This window comes from Mesoplodon bidens (assembly GCF_964165515.1).
Source record: "Mesoplodon bidens genome assembly, chromosome: 6".
Classification (NCBI taxonomy): Eukaryota; Metazoa; Chordata; class Mammalia; order Artiodactyla; family Ziphiidae; genus Mesoplodon; species Mesoplodon bidens.
The window spans coordinates 94,616,952-94,637,877 of NC_138162.1; the positions used below are offsets into that span (position 1 = coordinate 94,616,952).

General features: G+C 34.9%; 1 long non-coding RNA gene across 3 annotated transcripts in view; it reads right to left on the minus strand.

The window, feature by feature from the left end:
• LOC308619368 overlaps positions 1-20,926 on the minus strand; it is a 42,446-nt gene that overhangs the window by 5,742 nt on the left and 15,778 nt on the right. Inside the window, exons 1-3 of one of the 3 annotated variants that reach the window (XR_014016168.1) lie at positions 19,159-19,448; positions 2,318-2,536; positions 710-798 (exon numbers count right to left, since the gene is read on the minus strand). This is a non-coding gene — a long non-coding RNA (uncharacterized lncRNA). Of the gene's footprint in view, positions 1-709; positions 799-2,317; positions 2,537-19,158; positions 19,449-20,926 lie in introns of those variants that run through there. The other 2 variants (XR_014016167.1, XR_014016166.1) reach the window with 2 other exon arrangements.

Sequence of the window (20,926 nt, forward strand, 5' to 3'; positions counted from 1 at the left end):
CTGAGACTGGGGATCCCCCCCCATTTTTTGTAAGCTTGTTCATTTTCTTTTTATGTGTTGCTACATGTAAAAGCAACATATAAAAGAAAACACAAGTATAACAAACTGTGTGTTCAGATTGCAAGAAAGGATTCTCAATATCAGTTCAGCCTATCCTATTGACTGAAAGCATTTACCTTGTTTCTTTTACAAGGTAAATGAATATTATGAGTCTTACATCTAATATACAGTACTCTTCACCCTTCTTGGAACGTCTATGCTCAATAAGGACATTAGCTGATTTGTCACTAATATTGCTTTCCCTACATGTGAGTGCATTCAGAGTTCTATCCTGTCCCATATACATAGCATAATCTTATAGTTTGTATCTAACTGGCATCAGTTTTCCTTTTTTTTTTTCGATTTACTTTTAAGGTTTACTTTTAGCAGGACTGTACTGAAACACTCTTACACCTTAATAGATCTAATTGTCTGGACTTAAAATAATAGATTTCTCTATCACAGGGGCATTTGTCTGTACAGATACTGATTTCTGTTCTCTGCACATGTTTTCATGTTATATGCCCAGTGTAATATGAAGCGAGTTAATTTATTGTGTTGCATATAGTAAAGAATCCAGCAGAATAATGTTATTTAGGGTTTTTTTTTCATTATTTCTATGAATAACAACAACATCAACAATAATAGTAATAGAAAAGATAATTTCTACCTATAGCAAGTCTCAGTTTTTTCTTAAATGCAGTAGAAGGCCCTTCACACTCTATTTGTCAGCTTGGCTTCAGGTTTTCATATTGTTGGCTAGAAGACAGATAAAGGGGATTATGGACAGAACTGAGCCTGGTTTCTGCTAATCTCCAACTTGAATTCTTTCAAGGGTTGCAAAATATGATTCAAGTATTTCACAGGCCTTTATAACCTTTGTCATCTGTCTGGTATATGTGCCATCATGGGTGGATTTGGAACTGACATTTTATATCTCTGATCTCAACTGTATAAATATTTGTTTAGACTGACTATCAACATAGAACACAGACATTCTCTTCTGATGTATGGATGATAGAATAGTCCTTAACTGGGCCCCTAAGGATGGGGCAGGCACAAACTAACAGAGGGCAATGAGGCAAATTTTCAATGAACTCAGATTTTATATTTTCCTTTAGGTAAAAGAGTGGTTGCTTCTATACCAAAAAACTATTTCTTATAATTTGGGTTACATTAAAAATATCTCAGATATACAACCATTTATCGGAATCTATAATAGTGACTTGGTTTTCTCAAATACATTATATATGGAGTCCTTTAGACTGGAATTAAATTAATCATGGTTGTCATTTTTTTTTTCTATAGACTTCCCAGCTATTTTCCCCTAGGAAAACTCTCTTAAATAATCAAGAGAAATATTTTAGGCAACATTATGTAAATCATCACCCTTATTAGATGAATTAATATTCTTGAAGTTATAGCTCATTTCATGGAAATCAGATTAACCTGATGTTATGGGCATTGTCATTTATCAGTAAGTTATTTGTTAATATGCTCAGTATGTGACATAAAATATGTAACTTTAATAAGAGAATGGATCACCTCAAATAATTTAGCAAATCTTGAAAATGATAAGGATTAAAATTGTGGATGTATAAAGGACACAGAAGCTTGGAGAACTTTAAAACCATCTATTTCTCTCCTGTTTCCCTCACACAAGGAAATGAAGGCTGACACTTTAGCATGGTTTGGAAATCCTTCTAAAAATTATCTGACTTTCTCTTAGAATTAACAAGTAATTTAAAGTTTTAAGAACTGCAGAACTGATCACATGAATTACCATAATTTAGTCAAGAATATTTTTGAATATCCACCTTTTGACAAACATTGTACATATATATACCAGGTTGTAGAGATGAATAAAATCATCCTTAGTCTCAAATAACTGAATGAAAAATCCCCCAATATTAGTGAATACTGAGGAATTAAGGATGATGCTATGAGAAAATTTTTATAATGTGAAATTTATTAAGTTAAATAAAATATTGTGCTTTTGAGATTAGAATGACTTGGTTTTGTTCTAATGATACTGATGATAGACAGTGGTTGTATTTTGCAGAAGTTTTATGGGAGCAAAATAAAAACTTGATAATGTGATATAAATTTGGTCCCCCAAGGCGATTTTTATTGTTATTTCTATTGGTGTTGTTAATGAGAGAAATTTCTGTGAGCTATTAGAAAAAAAAATGTGGATATCAATATCTAATCAAAAAGAAGGACAAAATAATGGATAATTAGAGAATATATATAACCAGTAAGTTAAAAATATACTCACATGCTAAGGAAGCACAGTGGTGGAAGTTTTGCTCATCATAAAGCTTTAACAGTGAGTAGAAGGTATCTTGGTGTCTTGGGTGTGGGAAGATATGCTAACAACCAGTGATAGATCCGTTGTAAAATTTGGAACTGTTCCTTTGGTATTAAATTTCACTTAAGACCTGTGCTTCTGGACAGGATGGAGTAATAGGAACTGGATTTACTCTCCTGGCTTAAACTGCTAAAAGTAAAAAAATATATATATTAAACAATACTTTTAGACATTGAACAACAAACAGCACAAGACAACGGTTGTATAAAGCTGTTAATTATAATGATAACCCATAAAAACCAGTGGCATAATGTTTTGTGTAATACAGTTAAATGTTGGTGTTTGAACAAGTCCCTGGTCACCTGTGAAAAATAAAGGTGGATTCTCTTTTCATATTTATTAACAAAATGAATTTCATAGGGATGCAGTATTTAAATATGTTAAAATACTACAATTACTAGAAGAAAACATTTTTGTTTTATTTAATAAAAGTTAATTTTTAAAATTTTTTATATTTTTATGTGTTGCATTTATTGCTTTAAGATTATACAAATATGTTTTGATATAATTTAATACATGCAGCATCAACTAGAGTATTCAGTACACAGAGTATTCAACGGGTATAGGCTTAGTAATAGGACCAAATTAGCCCTAGACTAAATTGTTTCACTTGCAGCCTAATAAGGCTTACAAGGAAGCCTCAAAATGATCAAACTATTTCTTAACTACCTCTTTGAGCAAAGTTACAAATATTTACAAAAATACAAATACGCCCTGCAACCAGTAAAGTAAAATTCACAATATCTGACATGCAATCTAGAATTACTAGGGATGCAAAGACGAAGGAAAATATAACCCATAACAAGGAGAAAAATTAATTAATGAAAACAGACTGAAAAATGGTACAATCAGTAAACAAAGACATTCAAACAGTTATTATAACTAATTTTCATAGGTTCAAAAAGTTTAAAGGAAAGCGTCAACATCTTAAATAGACATACAGAGGATATAAAAATAACCCAAATTGAGTTCCTAGAGATGAAAAATATAGTTTCTGAGATGAAAAATAAACTGGATGGGATTAAAAGAGATGAGGCAATGCAGAAGCAAAGATTGACCTCCCTGCAAAAGCAAAAGTTTGTTATTATAATCTGTCCCACTGAGTAGTCCAAATATAAAGTCTGAAATGCAAAATGCCAGCTTGGTCATCTTTTTCCATTTCAAGTTTGCTTTACCCTTTCTGGTTTGTGCTTCCAAAAATAATTAAAGTATAAAATTATGAAAATTGTATTCAATGGTATTAAAATTAAGCATCTATCCATTTTATGGATTGCCCTGCATAATGCAAATATCTAAAATCTAAATATTATGTGTATATATACATATATGTATACATACATATATGGATATATATCTCACTAGCAGAATGAAAAGAAAATATGAAAGTACAACACAAGCTGTGGAGGAATATAGTAAAGGAAAGTAAAATGATAGTATTTTTGTTTTTAGATATAGTTGCCCTACGCAGTGGAAAAAGGATATATGGATTAGCATATTTTATCTTCTGAGAAGCATGAATCAATTTAAAAGATGAATTTAAAGAATCATTAATTTAAATACATAATCAGTCTTCAATTTTTTTGTTACTGACAACATCCCCTTTAAGATTTTCAAAATGCTGAAAGGTGGGATTCCAAGATTTTTAGTTGCTATAGAAGCAATTATTAGCAAATCCTTTCTTCTAATCTCATTACAGAAAATAGTGCCCTTTGTGCCCAGAGAACTCCCATTAGAACAGATAGCTAGTGGGAAGCAGCCACATAGCACAGGGAGATCAGCTGGGTGCTTTGTGACCGCCTAGAGGGGTGGGATAGGGAGGGTGGGAGACGCAAGAGGGAAGTGATATGGGAACATGTGTATATGTATAACTGATTAACTTTGTTATAAAGCAGAAACTAACACACCACTGTAAAGCAAGTATACTCCAATAAAGATGTTAAAAAAAAAAAAAAAGGAACTGCATTTCGGAGCAGCTCAGAACATAGGGTGTACCACTCTGGAGCTATCCTACATTTCCTGTGTCTGATTAAATATTGTTTATATATGCTATGTATTTATATCTCCATCTAAATATACATCTGTATCTCCTAAAATACTCTCTCACATATAATGAAGTCACAGTTTCCAGATAGTTGTTCTGGTAGTCATTAGACAAAATATAGTCTCATTTATTTAAAAAATGTGAAATGAGAGAAATGTATGAAAAACTTGATCCATCTTCTGACTGAATTTGTGGTATTGGTACCTTCAGAAGAGGAAATAATTAATTTATTGTAAATTATTTTATTCCTCATTTATTAGAGAGGAAATTTATAAACTGAAACTGTTAGGGCTTAAAGGGTTTTTTTCCAGAAGATAAGATCTGTGGTTCTCACCTTACACTGAGCAGTATATCACTAGTAAACAATCAGACAAATAGGTACATTATTAAGTTATTTTATTTTCACCTGGCTTTTTAATACTGTCATCTGATATACATCATATTAATTGACACTGCAATTTCTTCCTTGATTTGTATATTTTTTTCTACAAACACTTTGCATTCCAACTTCCACGTATCTGATTTACTCATCCCTGTGATGGTCTTCATCTTCAGACATCTTGCTGTCTGGGCTGTTCAACCCTGTGACAGTAAAAGCACACTCACTAGGGACTAGGAGTTTGAGAAGGACTTAGAAAATTGTTTGGAACCTGAAAAAAAGGGCTCCAGAATATGAAAACAAATCTGCAAAATGGAGATCAAAACTTGTGTAATTAATATTTTCAACTAATATTACTACAACAGCAATGTTACTCAGCTTTCATATAGTTATCTATAAATTATATTGGATATGTGACTTGGGCGCATTTTAATGCATTTGATAACATTTAGGGTAAAGCTTCTAAAAGGGCAATTGCCTAGGACTGAGGAAGGTTTAAAAATGGCCCTGCACAGAATGAACTAGAAGTGACTTCAATGGGAGGCTGAGGCAGAGATGCTGGACCCAGAGAGTGACAGAGCAGGCGTACATTGGAGAGAGCTTTCCTATATAGGAGAGCCAAGAATGTGTTACTTATTGAGGGGGGAGCATGAGGGGAGTGGACCCTATAATGAGAATCCTAGGATTGCTCCTAGATTTCTAACTTGGATAAATGACAGGACGGTACTCTTTGGTGAATACTAAAGGAACAGCAACAGCAGCAAAAGTCTAAGAATGGAACTTTAACATATCACAATGCCACCTTTAAAGTAAATTTGGCATTCTTCCCTTTTTGAATGAATGAAAATACATTAATTAAAGACATACACGGGCTTCCCTGGTGGCGCAGTGGTTGAGAGTCCGCCTGCCGATGCAAGGGACACGGGTTCGTGCCCCGGTTTGGGAAGATCCCACATGCCGCGGAGCGGCTGGGTCTGTGCGCCATGGCCGCTGAGCCTGCGCATCCGGAGCCTGTGCTCCGCAACGGGAGAGGCCACAGCAGTGAGAAGCCCGCGTACCACACACACACAAAAAAGACATACACATTCACACACCTGCTAATATCTGCTCTTCTGCAATCGTGTTTTCTGTATAGTGTCTAAATATCTCTTCCAGTTGAAGTAGTGCTTAAACACTTCAATAGGCCTCTTTTCAGCCAAAAAGAAAAACTGTCTATGACTGTTTCAACATATTTTAAATATATGTATAATCATTGCCAACTTGTCTGCTTTGCAGATTCTAGTTTCCTATACAATATTTAATATCTCCCTTTATTGAAAATGTCATTGCTCAGTATTATGATTGTTTTTCATTTTGATTATATGTCTGAATATTAGAATTATTGATTAATCTCTTTATTAATGGAATAATCTCAGCACAATGTTCAATACACTTCTTCTCTACCATTATTATATGTTATTTTAAAGATTTTCCATACAGTTACTTTAAATGGGATTTTCAGATTTTTCAGGCTTTTTGAAGTCAGTAGGATAGAGGCTCCAGTGAGTAAAAGAAAAGCTGAAGAACAACAATATGAATTAAACAAATTTAAGTAGTTAAGAAAGCACTAATCTAGTCATTGAGAAATGTATACTAATATTTACATAGTATGTATATATAAATCAATAGTTTCTAAATGAGATAATCTACTGAACAAAATATCTTAAAATATGAATGAAAAGATGTTGTAAAATCTCTATATGATTAAAGTACAAAAATTTTTATAAGCTTGGAAGATAAATAATAAGTGCATTTTTGTCTGGGAGACAAGTTGTTATCTGGGAAACCTCAAGACATTTTGTAGATTATTGAAATCACTTTACTATCAATCTTGAGCATTTCTCCTATCAACTCTATAATTAGTATTGGAAATTACCATGATGACTCTATTTCACTATCAGGAACATTGAAGAAACTATTTCAAGTACTAAACATTGGTTTTTTTTTTTTTTTTTTTTTTTTTTTTTTTTTTTTTCTTTTTGCGGTATGTGGGCCTCTCACTGCTGTGGCCTCTCCCGTTGTGGAGCACAGGCTCCGGACGCGCAGGCCCAGCGGCCATGGCTCACGGGCCCAGCCGCTCCGCGGCATGTGGGATCCTCCCAGACCGGGGCACGAACCCGTATCCCCTGCATCGGCAGGCGGACTCTCAACCACTGCGCCACCAGGGAGGCCCTAAACATTGGTTTTAACAAATAAAAAACAATTCATCTGAAGAAGATGTTACAATGAGCTGAGGAATTAAAAGATCTCAAAGTAGAGAAATTTCACTGACTGCAGTATAAACAACTTGAGGGTAGAGAGTGTCTGTTTTTCCTGTTTGCCCTCCAAATTTGGGAACAGTTTTATATGCACGGTGCAGGGTAATAAGCAAATGTTTAACAAATGAAAAGTACTGAATTCATTACCTTGTGGTACAAATTAGGATTTCTTTTGTACTGTAACTAGAAGATTTTAACTTCAGCATTATGAATTATTAATGTCTTTATCTGATTCCCAGTTCTGTGTCAACCAAACTTATTTGAGTGATAATTAGAGGACTTCATGTTTATCCTATCTTCTAGGATTTCACTTTTGCACATCTGTTAATTCATAATTTTGACATTTTTATAGCACAACCAAAGACTATAGAAACACATAGAGCAAGCACTTGCCAAAGAACTCTAAATAAAACACATCTCAGATATGAAATTAGATCCATGCTTGGTTCTACTTCTAAGTGCTTCATCTAAAGAGAGACGTGCAACACTGCTGCATGAATTAATCACCTAGGGTGACTTTTAAACCTACCAACAGCTGGCCCCTCTATCATATCTGATTTTATTCAATAGTCTAAGTGATAATTTTTGGATCAAGAACTTTATTTTACTGGTTGTAAAGGTGGGCACATGCACACGCACACAATCCCCAGTGCTTTTAAAAATTGTGGGACAGAATTAATCATAACTATTGAGTTTAAATGCCATTTATCAACTTATTAAAGTGCAAGCATGCAGGGAAAATAAGCTAAAGACAAGACTTTTGTTTTTCAATTTATTTTTTAAAAGTCTTGTAGAAATCTTTATGAAATTAACACAAAATGGTGGTACCAAAAATCTTTTTGCTTTGTTTATTCCCTAGTCTGTGGCAATGTAAAGAGTGGAAGTTAACCCGGAATTTAAGTTAAGGAAAGCTATATTGTATTAAGTTTAGCCAAAATTCTCTAACTTGCCATATTTTTTCAAATAAATAAACTTTCTATTCTCTTCCCTCTCTCCTCATCTCCCTTAAGGTATGTCAACTCTAACCCCGCCCCCCCATACACACACCTTGTTGCCTCTGATATTATCTCCTCTACTAGAGGCGCTTTTGTACTTATTGCTACACGATAGTTCAACAATAAAATGTGATAAATGCAGGCAAAGGTGTTTCAAGAAAGAAGGTAAATGTCCTTACACATTTTCAACATAGAAACAAAAAGTTTACAAAACAGCAAAATTAAAAAAAAATAGTTATAGATAAAGTTTGCAGATAATGTTGTCATCCCTCTTAAAAGAAGAGGGATAAGGCACAGAAGAAATGTAGTGTTGAGGACAATGATAATCAGCAGTTATTGAAATCTATTTATGCTGCATTCAATGGATTTAGAAGACAGAGGCTTGAGTGCTGTCGTTATTACTTGTTTGCCATTTGATGGTGGGCAAAATATTTAATTTCATTGGGTTTCTCTTTCTATGCCTCTAAAATGTGGATTCCCAGGCTAAGAAAATATTTCAAATCTTTTCTAGGTCTAAAAGTCACAGACCTTAGTGTACCCTTTCTAAAGGCCACATTTTCACAAAAGATAGCATTCTTGTAAAACACCTTTATAGAAAGAAAAAGCTATAGTTAGAAAGCCCACTCAGTGTCCAGGGTTTTCTGAAGTCGTACTGCTGTTTGTAACCAGGTGTAGGCCAGTAGGACAACACATTTGCTTTAATAACTGTCCAGATTTCTTGGAGTTAAAGATAAGTGTTTCATTATTCTAAGTGTTGACCTAAGAAATTATTGAAAATAAGAATTGTTCTAATTTACTTCTTGAATTGCCCAGTTCTTACATGGCCTGACACGAAAGGCGATTTAAAAGATTGCATTTAAGTTTGGACATATAGCCTTCATCCTGCTGTTTCATCACAGACCTCTTACAAGATAAACACGTGCAACCATTTTGAGTTTCTGAATGGGAGTGCTCCTTATAGTATTTTCCCCTTATAAATTTCTTGCCAACTTACTCCAATTTGAATGCAGGTAGAAATTTATAAATTTCTCCAAGAACTTATTTTTATTTTTATGAATCTTACTGATTTTGTGTTAATACCGAGGACTTTATCAAATTCATAGACATTTGATAGAATAAAAAGCAAAAGCATAATTCGGAAAAATCCAAAAACCTCAAATAGAAAATAAGATGCTATGTTGTTAGTAACAGAAATTAGCACAAATAGACTGAAAAACTGACCACCATTGTAAACTGAGCTTTTAACTATGGCAGTCGCCAGGAAAAGGAGGGTTACTCCTCTTTTTTTTGCCTTCTTTTAACAATCTCGAAAATTAAAGAAAGATTGAAATGACAATAAAAATAATTTATTTCCCAAACCATTTGAGAGTAGTTGCTAACACAATGCAATGTCTCCCCCAAATCCTCTAGTATTTCCTACAAACACACATCCAAATATAATCATGAAAATAAGGAAATTAACACTGACACATGACCACAGAGCTACTAATCCTCAGACCCCTTTCAAGTTTTGTCAATTATCCCCATCATGTCCTTCATAATAAAAGGATCAGCCCAGTGTCACATGTTGCATCTAGTTGTCCTCTCTCTTTAGTTTTTTAATCTGGAAAATTTACTCAGGCTTCCCTTGAATCTCATGAACTAGAAAGTTTTAAAGAATATGGATCAGTTATTTTGTAGGATTTAGCTGTTTGTATTTGTCTCATGATTATTCAGGATATGTGTAGTTGGCAGGAATAACACAGTGGTGAAGCTCTGTTCTTCTCACTGCTTCCTATCAAACAATTTTGGCAAACTTTTAACCTGTAACCTTACTGGAATATCATGTGACTCATTTGATTAAGGTGTATCACCCAGTCTTCTCCATTGTAAAGTTATTTTTTTCTCCTTCATTATTAATAATTTTTGTGGTAAGGCACTTTGTAATTATGTAAATATCCTGTTCCTCATCAAACATAATTTACTCAATTTAATTATTTAAATCAGTATGAACTCATAGACTCCTATTTTATTCAATTGACTATAATACGTTTCTGCCATTATTTATTTTGAGGCTGAGATTGTTCAAGATTTGTCCAGTGGAAACCCCTTCAGTTTGGCTTCTATATCCTTTGATGTTTCCCAATTATTCTGTGATATCTCCCTTCTTTTTTTTTAACATCTTTATTGGAGTATACTTGTTTTACAATGGTGTGTTAGTTTCTGCTTTATAACAAAGTGAATCAGTTATACATGTATCCTCATATCTCTTCCCTCTTGCATCGCTCTCCTTCCCACCGTCCCAATCCCACCCCTCTAGGTCACAAAGCACCGAACTGATCTCCCTGTGCTATGCGGCTGCTTCCCACTAGCTATCTATTTTACGTTTGCTAGTGTATATATGTCCATGCCACTCTCTCACTTTGTCACAGCTTATCCTTCCCCCTCCCCATATCCTTAAGTCCATTCTCTAGTAGGTCTGTGTCTTTATTCCCGTCTTACCCCTAGGTTCTTCATGACATTTTTGTTTTTTTAGATTCCATATATATGTGTTAGCATACGGTATTTGTCTTTCTCTTTCTGACTTACTTTGTATGACAGACTCTAGGTCCATCCACCTCACTACAAATAACTCAATTTCGCTTCTTTTTATGGCTGATCCCTTACTTCTTGAAACAATAATATGTTCTAGGGTCATCTTATATTTTCCCTGTAGCGGTTCTAGAATCAGCCATTTCTCCAAAGACCTTTAGTTCCTTCAGTTGGAGAGCTGTATTTAGAAACCAAGATCTGGACACTAGGTGTATTCATTGCTCTTGGGAAGCAGTGGTCCCAGGTACTCTCAATAGGCAGAGCTAGGGGATCTATGTACATATATACATACACACATATGAAAACACATATTCATAACCATTTACACATATTCACAAACACATTCATAAACATATGCATATAGTCTATGTTTTTTCTATAATGTCTCTATATTGAAAATCATGTGTTCACATTAACATCCTCCATTCCCTTTCAACACCCTTTCATTCTAGTTTTTGCCCTTTTCATATTTTAACTCCCTCCACAGATATTAAAATAACACTGATTACCATATTTTTAATATCCTTAATTATTTGATCAATCTTCCTGTATTTAAGTAAATTCTTGTAGCTGCCACTTTCCCATCTGCACATTTTCTCCACCTGGCACGGGTTAGGACAATCTGTACAGAGTGGTTGCCAAGGCCACTTCCTCATGTGGATGCCCTTTCACACGAATCAGACTTCAGCAGTCAACTCCAGGCTCCCTTATGCAGACATCCTCTCCCCTTTCTCAGACTCTGAGACCCAATGCCAAGTCATTTGGTTCCTTGAATGCCCACCTCCCCCATGCTGACAAAGGGTTATTTTACCTCACTTAATGGACTAATTTGTTCAAGAAGGGAAGGGATCACAACACTATAAAGCAGTTATACTCCAATAAAGATATAAAAAAAAAGGGAAGGGACAAGGAAGGGGATGAAGAAAGGGAGGTGGACAGGGATGAACAGGTATCTTTCCTTTCTAAACAATATTTGAAGAGGCCCTTCATTTAGAAGTTGCAAAGACATTATGAAGTAGCAGCTGAAGAACTGAAACAATGACATATATTTACACATCTGTATCCCTACATCTATGACACACAATGTACACCTAATTTTATAGCAACCAAAATATAATTTAACCAACTTATGATGCTTAGCCATACACTTTAATACTCAGCAACTTAAAAAAATGTGCAGTGCCATTTGGCTGTTAACTATCATCCATTTATATGAATGGATGTGTAAAACTCCTAGCCAAGAGTGCTTGGGATAGCGTCTCTACTGATCCTTACTGGATCCTCTTCTTCTTTTGTCACTCTTTTCAGTCATTTGTTGATTCTCGATTGTATCTCATTGGTGACTTGCATGACCATTGGTAATCATATCTGGGCAAATACCCCAGCTTGGTGTCTCTCAAAGGGCTGACTGAAAACCACCTGCAACAGAATCAACTGTGGTACTAGATAAAATTCAGGTCCACAGGCCCTGTTCTGATTTCCTGCTCAGAAGCTCTTTAGAGAGTAATGAGTATTTGGAAAATACCTTAGCTAATTCTCACACATTAACACTGAAACCATGGTGGAGTTTGCATGTCTACAATTCCTCAAAGTTCACGGTTTAAAACACATAGGTCTCACCAACTACAGTTCTTTTATTTTAGCTTCATCAATTCACATTTGTTATTTAACCAACTTGGAAATTGCCAGATGTGTGAATAGCCGCCAAAGTAAAATGTATCTATCTTTTGCAAAAATGTCTTCTACCAAATGTCTCTACAAAATGAAATGTAAATACCTTCTAAGATCTTGCTTGGAGGAACCTTACAGATTTTTTAAATCTTCCAGGTTTTAGGGAATAGCAAGTGCAAAGGCCCTGATGTTGGAAAAGCCACTGCAGAAAGAAAATCTGGATGTGTGTGTGAGAGAAGAGTAGTAGTAAACGAGCTTGGAGAGTAGGGCAGAAGAAATACTGAATAAAGCATGTGGGACAGGTAAAAAGTTTAATTTTTATTCTAAAGTGATGGGAACAGGTTTTGGGAAATAATGTGATATGATTCATGTTTTTTTGTGTGATTATTCTGGCTATTGTATTGGTTATAGACTATAAGGATTGGGGCAAGAGGGGAGGAAGCAAGGAGGTTGTGGAAGAGGCTGCCTATTGCATTAGATGAGGCAAGCAATGATGGCTTGGAGTAAGTAAAGACGGCAAGAGTAAGGTGAGAGGTAGGTGGATTCAGGATGTATTTTCAAGTTAGACTGGCAAGAATTTCTGATGGACTGGACACAGGAATTGTGGGAAAGTGAGAGTTCAAGGATGAATCTAACATTTTTGGCCTGAGCAACTGGATGAGTTATGGAGCCAGGAAAAACGGGAGTGCAATGGATGGATCAAAGCAAAATATTTAGTTTTATTTGCTAAGTTTGAAATGTCTATTATGCATAGATTGGAGATATTTAGTGGGAAATTGGAATTAGGAGTCTGGAGGTTAGGTGAGTGCTTAGGGCTAGAAGTACGAATTGGGGAATCATAAGTCATCTTCCCATTCAAGTAATGGGACTAGATTAAAACTCATGAGTAGTTAAGGTAGATGGAGAGTGAAGGGGGCCAGGAATGAGCCTTAGGGCATTCTTAAAGACGTTGAGGGATGGGAGGCATCACCAAGGGAGACTGCCAAGGAATGGTGAGTGAGGAGGGGAGAAATCTAGGAGAGGATGGTGTCCTGGTAGCCAGTGAAACAAAATATTCATTCTGGAAATGATGAGGTTCATTTCCCAAAGTTTCTTGAATTGATGATCATTTGAAACTTGGTATTTTAAAAAGAGCTTTAGCAAACAGAAAAGAGAATAATTTTCTATCATGAGTGATTGATTGCAGTAGCATGGGGAATGGAAAAGTTGTGAAAAGGAAATCAAGAATCTATGTAAAAGACAATTTTAAACAAAAGTATTCATTTAAAAAACAAGTACAAAATATTTAGACATTATATTTTGTCTTTGTGTCAACAGCAGCTACAGCATGCTGTAAGTGAAAGATGAAGGATTACAGTTTAATATCAAATCAGGGAAAAAGGTGAAATAGTTGAATTCTTTGTAGATTTTTAATAGATTTCAAACCTCTATTGGTTTTGAATAATGCCATATTTCACACATAATTTTCTAAATAATCATAACAATTTTAGAATCAGAATAAACCTTATATAACCTTATATAAAACTTATTTAAATGCACATATAGTTCATTTTTACGGGTAAAAGTAAGACTCTGGTCTTCTGATTACCAGTACTATTTCTTATTGCAACACACTGTTTAAATGTATAGATGATTGAAAAAAAGAGCATACCAGTGATCTCTTAAATGTTTTACAAAATATCAAGTAATTACAATTAGGGGAAATAAAGCTCATGAGGATTAAATTACAGGAAGAGTTTATAAGAGGGCAAACAAGTAGGAGATGTTTTTCCACACAGATAAATATGAGGTTTTAGTAGAAAATGACCAAAACTGCATTTATAAGGTCATGATACTAGCTAAATGAAATAAAGACAACCATCATGTAAATAACATATAATTTTGAAGGTGAATTTTGAATATGGAGACTGGTACAGATTAACATCTGATTATAATAAAAATCAGACAGGCAGGGTAACAAGGTCTTCTTCATCCAATCACAGCTTATCAGGAATAAGGGAACCTCTTGATACTTTGGTATGTGCCATTTTAGGACAATGAACTTGCTACAAAGTGAACACCTGATACAAGAAATAGTTTAGAAACATAAATATGATTCAAGAAATTCATGGATGGTGAAAGCTATGTTGGATTATTTCAAAAAGTTAGGGATGACTTGGTTAAGTAACTTCTCTTTTTAATAACAGAATAACTGTCACATAAAAGATCTCACTATGCCATTGACAAAGATAAAATCCCGGGACGCCATGGCTTCACAGTCTAATAGTCTAGAGATACAATGTCCAGTATAGTGTCCATTAGTCACAAGTGGCTATTAAATACTTGAAATGTGGGCAAGTTTGACTTAGGAACTGAAATTTTAATTTTATTGAACTTACATTTAAAAATTTAAAAACACATGTGACTAATGGCTGTAGTTTTTCACAGCACTAAGAACATTTCCATTATCATGGAAAGTTCTATTGACCAGAGCTGACCCATAACCTTTTTACTTAATTTTACATTTATTCCTCTTTGCTAAGAAAATCCTCTCTCTTACTAAAAAACAATATTAGCAAGATGGCTAGATATAAGCTCAAGAAGCAAAAATCTATTGGATTTCTATAATCCAGGAACAAAAAGAGAGCTTAAAAATTATTTAAAATGGAAAAAAAAAACTACCTAGGAATAAATCTAAATAAAAATGTGCAAGACATTTATGGAGAAAATGAAACCTTATTGAAAGATGTTAAAGAAGTCTTAAATAAATGGAGAGGTACATCTTGTTTATGGATTGAAAAGACTCATCATAATGGTGTAAGTTTTCCCCAACTTAATTTATATAGTCAATACAATTACAATAAAAATACTTAATAGAGGTTTTACAGGATTGCCAATTCTGAAATTTATGTGAATGGTCAAGAACAGCTCAGACACACCTAAAAAATCCATTCATCCCAAAATGGTCCTGGAAAACTTAATTATTCATAAGAAAACAAAGAAATTGGATAATACAGACAAGTCGATTGTAAGTGCATTAATGGCTTGAATATAAAACAAAGATACACTAGAACTTTCAGAAGAAAATATACTATATCTGGGTAGCATTAAACTAGGGAAGGACATTTTAAGTAGAACAAAAAGACACTAAGCTAAAAGATAAATTTGATTTCATTAAAATTGAGAGCCGCTATTTATCACAAGACAACATTAAAAATGTTAGAAGGTATGAAATAACTTATTTGTGTCATATATAGCTGACCAAAGATTATTTGCTTGTATTTAAAAAACAATACAAATAAGTAAGAAAAAGATAAACAGTAGAAAAATGGACAAAAGATATTCTCTGGACTTCACAGAATAGGAAACATAGGCAACTGTTAAACAAATGAAAGGATTCTCAGCCTATCAGTAATTAGAGAAATACAAATTAAAATTGTTATGGACTGAATTGTGTTCCCTAAAATTCGTATGTTGATGCCCCATCTCCCAATGTGGCTGTTTGGAGACAGGGACTTTAAAAACATAATTATGGTTGAATGAGGTCATAATGGTGGGGCCCTAACTGATATGACTGGTGTCCTTGTAAGAAGAGAAAGAGATAAGAGGGATGTATACACACAGAGAAAAGGCCATGTGAGGACATAGCAAGGAAGCAGTGGTCATCTGCAAGTCAAGGACAGAGGCCTCAGGAGGACCCAAAACTGCCAACATCTTGAGCCTGGACTTCCAGCCTCCAGAACTGTGAGAAGATAAATCTCTTGTTTTTTAAGCCACTGAATCTGAGGTATTTTGCTAGGACAACCTGAGCAGACTAATACAAGGAACAAAAGACTAGAATGGCCATTCTAACTGGTGAAGCTATAGAGCAAAAGGGCTGAAAATTGATTCCATAACTTTGGAAGACATTTTGACATGCATTTTTAAAGTTGAATATTTGAATTCCCTACAACTCAGCAATTCTACTCTTAGTATGTCTACTCTTTTACTTATGTTAAATCTTGCACATGTGTACCAGGAAACATTAAAATAAATGTTCATGGAAGTACTGTCCGTAATAGGCCCCAAACAACCCAAATATCATTAATAGAATAATAAACACATTTTCTTGTATTTATACAATAAAATATTATACAGTAGTACAAATGAATGAACACTAGTTAAAGTAAAGTGGATGAACCTTAGAAACATAATGTTGAGTAAAAAAAGCAAGCACAGAAGACTAAAGTATGATATCAATTTTATAAATCTCAATAATAAGCAAAATCAGATAAAAATTATGTGGATGTTCAACATAAAGCCAAGATCAGAGTGATTTCTTTGGTGAAAGCAGGAAGGTGGGATCAGGGTAGAGAACAGAGAGAAGACTCAGCAGTTTTGATTCTAGTTCTTAGTTTTGGTGGTGTGTTTGCAGGAGTTTTTATTATTTCTCATAACTTACATACAATTAAATATATTCTTTTGTAGATTATCTAATAATATTTAAAAAATCAAAATCCATTATATACCAAAGATAACCCCTAGACATTAATTATAGAGAGTCCACTTTGAAACAACACACATAGTTACTCATACATCTTCTGTAGTTGAAAGCTTTTAGCTATGAAATTCTTCCCCCTTCATAGGAGGACTTAATGTTCCATAATGAAGGAAAATTGTTCCTACTTTAGGACAATTTGCCTTCTTTATTTAAGTGATACTAGTCCTTTGGCTGCCTAGAAATTTTAAAAACAACTGATAACTACATCTACTGCCTGCAAGAGAATAAAGGAAAAGGAGCATAGGAGGCAATCTCATACATTACTGATAAACACATACAAAGACAATATTGGTACAAAGCTATTTCTCCATATAGCAACTCTGAATTTTATTAATACATATATATATATATATATCAAACATTAATAAAAGAATAAAATCCAATATGAGTACATTTGCTCTTTTTTTGCAATTAGTTCCAGGATTCTATTTTAGATTATTACTTCATATCTGCGAGAGTTGGGTGTGTGTTTGTGTGTTTGGTTTTATGGAAGTTGCATTGTGCTAAATTTTACATTTCTTTCTAGAATTAAATGGCTTTTGTTATCCCTTGGGAATACTGAAGATAGCAACAACAGATTACTACCTACCGGTGGAAAAGTATAAATAGCAATTTTAGCTGCTAGTGCTTCTGAAATTGCCCTTAACTTTGTCCTTCTAAAAATGCTCTAAGAATTACGTTTTGCAAATCCACAGATTTACTATCCATATTCAAGTCATTTACGTGGACAAAGAATGTAGCCTGCGGTATCAGTACAAAGGATGTTATAACCATCAAGCCATCAGCCACTGAAGCCACCCCCAATGCTGCACCCTGAGGGGATTCAGGATGGAGAAAACAGGATACTGGCCCTAGATAATTAAAGTGCATATCAAGGGAATGATTTCCATGAGACCAGATTCTTGCATCTCACCATATATAGAAAAGTGCTAAATTTATTTAATTAAGATGTCTAGTTTCTTTAATTAACAGTAATCTTTTGATGTTCCAACTACCTGGGATTTTTTTTTTTTTGCAAGAACCCCTAAATATCCTGTGCCCTCCCTTACCTCTTCGGAACAGTCCCTCAGAGCTATCTGAGAGGTTGTCTCCTGATTTAAGTCCTCAGTATGTCCTCCAAATAAAACATAATTCTCAACTTTTAGGTTGTGCATTTTTTTTCAGTCCACATTTAATTGTATGGCTCACGTAGGTACTATGCCTAGATGTAATGGGATGAGCTGTAAATTATTAAAACTAGATAAATTCTGTCAGCTCTACCACTAGCTGAGATCAGGCTTTCATCTCTGGATACTTCTGTCATAGACCATGGTAGATATGGGGTCTGTGTTGGTCTTAAAATTATTCTTAGAATTGTGGGGACTCATTCATTCTTTCAGCAAATTTTATTGCTTATATTCTATGTGTCAGTTACAGTGCTGGGTCTTGAAATACAGAAGTCAACACACGAAAATACAAGGATAAAACACATTTTCGACCATATTAACTTTTTTCATTCATTAATTCATCCCTAAATCATTCAACACGCATCTTCTTATTGAATACTGATGAGGGGTCAAATGCTAGGCTAAACACTGAGTATATAACTGCAAATGAGATGGATAGGCCCTGACTTTGATGTCACTACTATCTTTTGTCCTGCCATATAATAGCACAGCTTCATTATTCCCTTTACCCTAAGTTTTACCACAAATTGCTAATGAAAATAAAACTGTTAGTAGAGTTTCAACATGCATAGGTAAATGAGAACACAGAACTCCCCTTTCGCATGCCCCATTCTTCTCCTTCTAACTCCCTATGTGAACCCACTTTGTGCCAAGACCAAGAATTTGTGCCCCAATAAGAACCAAGCTGATTTCCTCACACTGACTGGGGCTATTACTCACATAGAAGACATGATGCTTAATTTTGATAAGCAACTAGAAGACCATGGAGACAACCTATAAAAATGATTTGTCTTGGGAGAAAATACTAAAGAGGGTTAATGTGCTGTTCCACATGTCTAACCTCCTGGGATTAAACCACAGGCACCAAGATCACCAAGTGTACTTGGCAACAATGAGCTAAAAATGAAAAAAAAAAGCATCATACTGTTATTGTATTCATTTTCCCCCAAGGCACTCTCTGATAAACACCACAACCTCTAAGGGAATTGAGAACAGCTTCCGTGTGGGGTAGGTTAGATATGCATCTTTTTCCAAGCAGTTATATCATATCCAGCTATCAGCACACCTTATTTAAGGTGATTGTAATGTATGAGATTAAATGTTCCTACCTGATTGGAAACCTTCTTGTCCTCAATTCATTAGCTATACTGGATTATTTTTCTTGGGTCAGACTTCCAGAATTCTACCAGAAATCGTTCCTTTGGGGAAACCAGGCCTTCCCAGAAACTCAGGAAACTGAAATGGAGACAGCAAGAGAGAAGGAAATTATTTGGACATATAGACCTCAATTGTTTGGTTTTAAGTAAACGTCCAAGCAAACATCTTCTAAATGGTATAATAACTTTAGGGAAATTCACGGTTTATAAGTTTGTGTACTCATAAACTGAACATATTATGATAAAAGCACAGGTTGCATGTTGTGTCTTCAACCCAAGCAAACACTTCAAAAAAGGCCCAGTTATCCTTTGTTCATTAAGACACAAAGAGAGGGCAAAAAGGGCAAGTTTCTAAGTCTTTTTCTTTAAAATTTACTTCCTTTCTTCAGTCTTCATCAAGATCTTCAGGAAATTAACTTTACTAAAGTTAATTATTCATAAAATAAACATACGAACCTGCAGAAAACTATTTCACAGAGACCTGTAATGTACAATATCCATCGCATACATGCACCATGAGCTTGTCTTTTCTAGCACTGGCATACACAAAACTCTGTGTGTGTGTGTGTGTGTGTGTGCACATGTGTGTCTTTTTTGTGTGATGGAGCCATAGGGAGAAAATAAATCTATTGGCTGCAATTCAGTGATGTAGAAAGATTTAAGGGTAAAGGAAAAGGCTACATCAAGTGAAGCAATAAAGTCATGAGGTTGTGCTTCCATAATAATAACAATAGCAGTCTTCTGTAACCAAGGGAGCAGGCCCCTCAAATTATAGTCACACCTGTTAGACCATCTGCCCATAAATTTCACACTATCATTAATGGAAAACAAATGGCACTGTCTCTCCTTCCCTTTATCCATTGGCTATTCTCATATAAACGATTTTTCTCTTCAAGGTCGTGCTCTTTCCTATCTGTTTCAAAATATTAGGATTTAGGAGGGGTGATACATAATGTGCCATGCCTTGGTACTTGTACCAGTGATGGCTCTGTAAGGAGCACTGGATTGTTAGGAGGCTATAAATTGAATTCCCCTAGAAGCAGAACCTGAGGCAATAATTTGAATGCCAACTGTGCATCTGGGAGGTGCTTCCAGAAAACTGAGAAGTGGAGTGGGAATTGAGAATGGAGCCATGGAAGGAAGCCAACAGAGGTGCATTACTGAATCAATTACTCCTGCAGGAAACTGCTGCCAGTACTTCAGGGGAGTTCTGTGAAACTCTATAGAACATGTCTCAGAGTTATCCCAAGAATGGGTGAGAAACTTGAAGTACTTATCTTCCAGTCCCCTCTGTCCTTGGTTGAAAGCTACACCCAGATACATTAACTCCTGTACATTTCTGGCCTGCCCTAAGGTGGATAATTGCAGGTGGTAGCATGAGTCTATCAGCATATACTGGAATGATGAGTGCTGGGGAGATATGAGTGGAGCATTGAAACCATCTAATACAGTGGGAGCAGGCGATATTAATTATTGGCTTGCAAGTCCAAATGGTAACCTTAAATTCCTGGGTTAATGGTTTTACTTTGAGGTATTTAAGCATGATGTATGAGTAAAAATTTCCTCTATTAAATCAAGTTGAAGATCCTAAGTCCCTAATCTTCTGGAAAACTGTGGGTATCTTTTTAACAGATTTTTGAAAAGTAACATGATTAAGATTTCAAACTGACCATTCATTCATTCATTCATTCACTCATTCAACAAACATTTATTGAACACC